The 6,000-nt window shown below is 40.4% G+C and overlaps 1 protein-coding gene across 2 annotated transcripts in view; it reads left to right on the forward strand.

The window, feature by feature from the left end:
- Positions 1-6,000, forward strand: part of Arl15 (ADP-ribosylation factor-like 15) — a 393,962-nt gene that overhangs the window by 128,530 nt on the left and 259,432 nt on the right. The gene's annotated exons all lie outside the window — the stretch shown is intronic.

A 6,000-nucleotide genomic window follows, 5' to 3' on the forward strand; every position in this document is an offset into this window, starting at 1 on the left:
GTTGAGTGAGTGCTCTGTTAGGTCCCACCCTTGTGCTTGTCATGGAAACCCATGGGTGTTTGATGAGGAGACCCACACTTAAATGAGGAGGAAACTGGGACTTTGGCAGTGACTGTGTAGCTGTAGGGAAGTCTTAAAGCTGACTGAAGAAAAATTTCCAGGAACTACACAGAGCTTCAAGCAAATTGAAATCATGCTCAGAATAAAATCTTGTATTTATGATGAAAAACAGAGCATCATTTGAAACAAATGCCATGTCTCAAAAGGCTGAGAATTTAGTGACACAGAGTGGTAGGCAATACTGGCAGCGAAGGGGCTGGTGTCAGGGTGGGAGGCTTTTTAACAAGTCTCATCCAGAAATGTGTAATTTCAGGACAACTCTGTTGTTTTGTTTTGATGCCTAGCCACTCTTGGAAGCTATAAAAGTAAGCTTTTTGGACCAGTAATAGGGCCAAGAATGAATGGATATGTCTTTGGGGCTGTGTGTATATTTCTGTCAGCTGATAAGTATGACAGTTGGGGAAAAAGTACATGTGACATGTCTTACCTCCAGTGCTAGAAGCATGTATACATGCCAGATGTGAAGGAAAGGATTAGTTAGTTCTCTGAAGGAATTGAGGGAGACTTCCCAAGAGGAGGTGGCTTCTAAGCAGAACTCCAAGGAAGGATTTGCCAAGTGATGGAGAGAAAGGAAAGCCTTTCATTCCTTGTATCCATGAGCAGGGTGGTGAGAACAGTAAGTGCTCAGATTGTTTGAGGGCCTAGTGAGCTACAAGGAGGGTGGCTCGAGTGACTTGGAGGGTGGAAAATGAGATATATAGTTAATAGCTTAATTTATAGTTTGCAGGATTGACTTCTTGAACTGATATTCACTGGGTACATACTGTGAACAGTGTTCTACCGGGCCTGCCAAGGGTCTGACATTGTTCCTAATAGAAATGGGAACATTTTAAGGTGATATTGTTGTCTTAGCTCAGGGTCACTAGGCTGAAACGGAGCCCCTTATTTTCCCTTGGTGATTTCATCTTTTGCTTTTTCTTTCTGATACATAGGACCACCTTCCTTCTTTATAGTTGATTATTAGTATCCCTAATGTTTATGCCTTTGCAATTGAGCTACTTTATATTTCAGCCAAAGATCACACGATTCACCAAAAGTCTGTAACATAGCATTATCACTGGTGATTCTAGACGTTGCCTCCTCTTGGGTATTGGCATACCATAGCCTCGCTACATTGGTGGAAGGTAGTACATACATTGTTAGGAGAAAACACCCTGTATCTTGACATAGTAGATATCCTAGGTTCTTTCACAAAGAAGCAAGTCATAATTGACCCAATGGAAAAAGACTCATGACATGAAGTAGTCTAGGCAAAAGAGACCATGACCTTCGTTACTCCACATAGGGTATAATTACAATTTATACTGGCTCTGTTTTCTATTTCCTGCTGAAAATGAAGGCCAAGGGTTGTGTGTGCATGTTATCTTAGGTTCAACTGGGTTGGGATAGAACATGTGGAGACGGCTACTATGGGCAGGTCGAGGGGGAAGTATCCCAGTCTATGCCGTATGTGGGCTGCCAGGCCCTGCCCAAGGAGGCTTACTAGTAGCCAAGATACCATAGGAAATTGAGCCTCATGATGAACAGTTATTTACCCATCTGGCGCCTTTCTTAATAGCATAAAGCATTGAGCCCCTGCCTCATAACATCCTACTGAAGAAAGGAAGTGGCAGATAGTGTTAAACGTTACTGGTTAATCATGGGGAAACAAGCATGGATAGGTTTATGGGGCTTGAGCCGAGTTACACAATGCCTTAGTGTCTGGCCTGGGAATGAAGCCTGAGTTTGCCGCTTGCTGTCAGGACTGCCGACAGCATTGTGTTTCGCATTGTACAGCAGTGAAAAGGGCTTACCCTTCACAATGCAAGAGCTTCTGTAGGAGACAAACACAATGAACTTTAGTACAGTATAGTCTAGAGGCCAAAATGAGTAATTTTAAGTAAATTGACTATAAGATCCAAAGCTTCATTAAGTTTTAAAAAACAAAAAACAAATGAAAACTTTGTACAGTGTTAGGAACTGACTAAAAAAAACCCCATGAATATTCTCCCCCCCCACTTGAAGTGGCATACTCTTAAAAGTTTTACTTTGTTGGCTCACAAGCTGACTCTTTGCCTGTTAACCATGGGATTTACTTATTTCATACACATTTCCAGTGTCCTGTGATCTGTTTAAAAGATTCTGCCTTGTAATAACTGTCAGTTTAACATTTTTTTTTTTTCCAAAATGCCTTTTTTCCATAGCTTGAGCTGTGGGAAGGACTTTTATTTTATTCTGATTTCATTTAGGTTCCTCCAGAACAGATGGAACTATAGAGCCTAGACTGTAGGAAAGCAGTAGGGGTGTGCAAAGGGGAATTGTGACAATCAGTACATTCTATGTGATTGGAACCATTAGGAAGCTATGACACCACTGGAACAAATGTACAGAGAAAGGTAGAATATGGTTTCTAAATTGTCTTATGTCAGAAGTGACTTCAGTGACCTGCAATAAACTAACAGGTATAGATATTAATGAGCTTAATGTCTTAGTTACTTTTTTGTTGCTGGTACAAAATACCTGACACACACAAGTCAAAGGAGGAAAGGTTTATTTTTAGCCCATAGTTTATAGAGGATTCAGTTTACAGCCAGCTAGTTCCAAGGCAGGGCTTCTTAGCAGAGGGACATGGTAGACAAAAAACAGTTCATAGTGTGGCAGGTAGGAGGCAGTAGTCTTCCTTCTGCTTTCTCTTTTATTTCATCCAGACTACAAGCCCATTGGATGGTGCCACTGATCCTAGGGTGGGGCTTCCCACTATCTGCACCCAGAATTATGCTAAACCAATCAGTGGATTAATCCAATTATCGCAGCCTTAATCCAAGATCACACACCCATCATTCAACCACTCCCAAAAGCCCTACCCATGAGCACATGAGGCTTTGTGGGGACATCTAGATACAAGCCTGACAGATACAAAGTTTTTACACTGCATTGTAAAGAGAGCATGAAGATGAAATTGTGGAACTTTTGGCCAAAGCATGTTCCTGATATTTGAATAATTTAAACAGTCACATAATTTTACTTTGTACTTAAGAGTTATAATAGTTTGGGCCAGGGTAGTTGGGTCATCTCCTTTTCTCTCCAGGAGACAGTGTAGTAGAATTCTGGCAGAAAAGCTGAGAAAGAATGGAGGTTTCCAGAGAAGGAATAAGGTACTTCCCCAGTTACTTTATGGAAAAAAAACAAAAACAAAAACAAAGAGCCCAGTAAGAGAACTGTGTTTTGCCTGTTTTAGTTGAATATGGAAAAACCTCTCCTAAATATGAAGAGCTGCTATCTTCAGGGAATACATGGTACCTACAAAAATCTGTCTTTGGGTAAAACTCTTTATCATGACTTTGGGAGACTTTGTTTTTCACAGATGACAAATGTTTGTGAAAAGTTGGACAATATCAGCTAGCCCTCACATGAATGTAGGATGTGATATGTTGGGATCTAGGAGGCCGTTTACAGTTGTCATTAATCATGTAGGAGAAGGCATAATGGAACTAAATCATGGCCAAGAAAAAGCGCCTAATATGAATGAATAGGAGGAGTTGATATATGAAGGCAGACTGAATAATTAGGACTCCTCTGGCTTGAAAAGACTGAGAGCACATGTAGTGGGAGTGTAGTAAATCTATGAATATGGATCATAAAAAAGTTTTGCCAGAATTTAGCAGAACTTTTGAGAAACTGAGGAAAAGTGAATTTAGTACAGAAAAAGCTCTCATCTTCCAAGAAAGTAGATCCTATACATCAAAACCTCCCTTTGGGGAATTAGGCTACCTTCTGGATTGACATGAAGTAAAAAAGTCAAGGGTTCCTCTGACTTTGATGCTATTTTCTTGAGGCATGGGCAGCCAGAGAATATAGATTAAGCCTCCTGTTAACTTTCGTATTCTCTTTTCTTAGGTCACACTTCCATGTCATTCACGCTTGACACCAATTGCTAAAACAATCAGGGTCAGAGCAGACTGCCCTAAGGAAGAGGTGGTTAAGCAGAGACTTGCAAACTGGTGAGGAAATAGCTCAGGCAGGAGGTGAAGGAAGAGGGAACAGCATAGGAAGATGCCTCAAGTAAGACACGGTCAGCAAGACTGAGCCAGAGTGGGAGGCCAGAGGCTGTTGGCCAGTCTGGAGCAGGTCCTGGAGGCCCTTGGGGACTGTGATAAGGATTTGGGCCCAAGAGCAGGTAGAAGAAACTGAAGTGGTTTAAGCAGATAAAAAATCAGACTTTCTCATAATAAACAGTTATGGTGGCTGCTGGGTAGAAAACAGGGCAAGAGTAAGTTTGCAGGAACTTGTAGGAGAACATTGATGTTGTCTAGATAATGATAGCCGGGGCTAGAGAGAAGCAAGGTGGATTCTAAGAGCTGTTTCAGAGGTTTGATGGACCAGCCTGGCTGACTGGATATGAAAAATAATCAGACTTGATTTATGGGAGTGTGACAGCGAGTTATGACTCAGATTTTATCTGAGTGAGAAAAATCAACACAAGCCCTTTGTAGGTTTCTTCTGTCATGATTTCCAGATGACCCAGAAGTGAGTAGGCCTGCCTTCTCCTGGCTTCCCCTTCTCTTTTTACTTTCTCTGTGAATCATTTAGGGCTTAAATATTTCAGGCTCTACAAAGGTAGCACACAGTTGGCCCCCAGTAAGTGGGTAAGTGGAAAGATCACTTTGTGAATGACATCGTATTTCCCTAATTCCCTTATCGTTACTCTTGCAGAGTAAACAGGTTTGTGCAGTGAAGAAGCTACACTACAGTTCATAGTACCCAATGTCAGTTGACGTGAAGCAGAATTTAGCAAAGCCCGAGAAGACTGTGATATGTACATACATTACATTTAATGATTTTATGTCCTTTATTTTGGCTAGGAGTGATGATGCTCACCTATAATCTCAGCTATTCAGGAGGCTAAAGCAGGGAGATGGCAAGTTCCAGCCCAGCCTGGCTAATTTAGTAAGACCCTGTGTCAAAAATAAAATAAGGTGGCTGAGAGTATAGCTCAGTGATGGAGCATTTACTTAGCATGCATAAAGCCTTGGGTTTGATTCCTAGCACCACCAAAAACCAAAACCAAAATAAAACAACAACAACAGCAAAACCCACACCACTTTTTAGAAATGGAAATCAAAGAGTTGTAAGTCTAGAACAAAGAATATGGGCATTTTGCTCCACTTTACTAGCCATTGTTAACATTTTACCATATAGTACTTGCTTTATCACACTCCTTACCAGACAGAGATGAGAGATTTAGAATTTTTCTGAGCCAGTTAATTGCAGACACCAAGACCTCTTCAGTTCTTAAGTGTGTTTTCCCAGAACAATGATTTTTCCTTACATAACACAGTACAGTTACTTAATTCAGAAAATGTAACCTTATACAACACTGTTATCTAATATGCAGTCTATATTCAGTCCTCACTGTTGTCCCAATAATGTCATTGATGGCACTTTTCCATTCTGATCAGGATCTAATCTAAGATACAATGAATTTCATATTATATGTTTTTAATCTTTAACCTGGAATAGTTTCTTAGTTTTTCTTTGAATTTTAAGACATTTATATTATAAAAAATAGGCCAGTTGTTTTCTAGGATACCTTGGGTTTATCTGGTTTCCTCATACTGAGGTTCATGGTGTGCACTTTGGCAGGAATGCTGCATGGTGATATACTTAGTCCGGTGCATCTGCCCCTGAAGGAAGAGGGCCAGAGGGGTAGATGCATCTTGTGACTGGTGATGGTAATTTTAATACTTGGTTAAGGTTATGTCATCTATATTTCTTCACTCAAAAGTTATAGTTTTTCTCCTTATAATTCATGGATTACTTGTCTCTTAATATTTATTTTAGTCACTTCAAATCTTACTAAGGTATATCTCCACTGTCTTATTTAGAATAACGCTTTTCCTC

Source organism: Chinchilla lanigera, unplaced genomic scaffold (genome assembly GCF_000276665.1).
Source record: "Chinchilla lanigera isolate Chin_1 unplaced genomic scaffold, ChiLan1.0 scaffold00045, whole genome shotgun sequence".
NCBI lineage: Eukaryota > Metazoa > Chordata > Mammalia > Rodentia > Chinchillidae > Chinchilla > Chinchilla lanigera.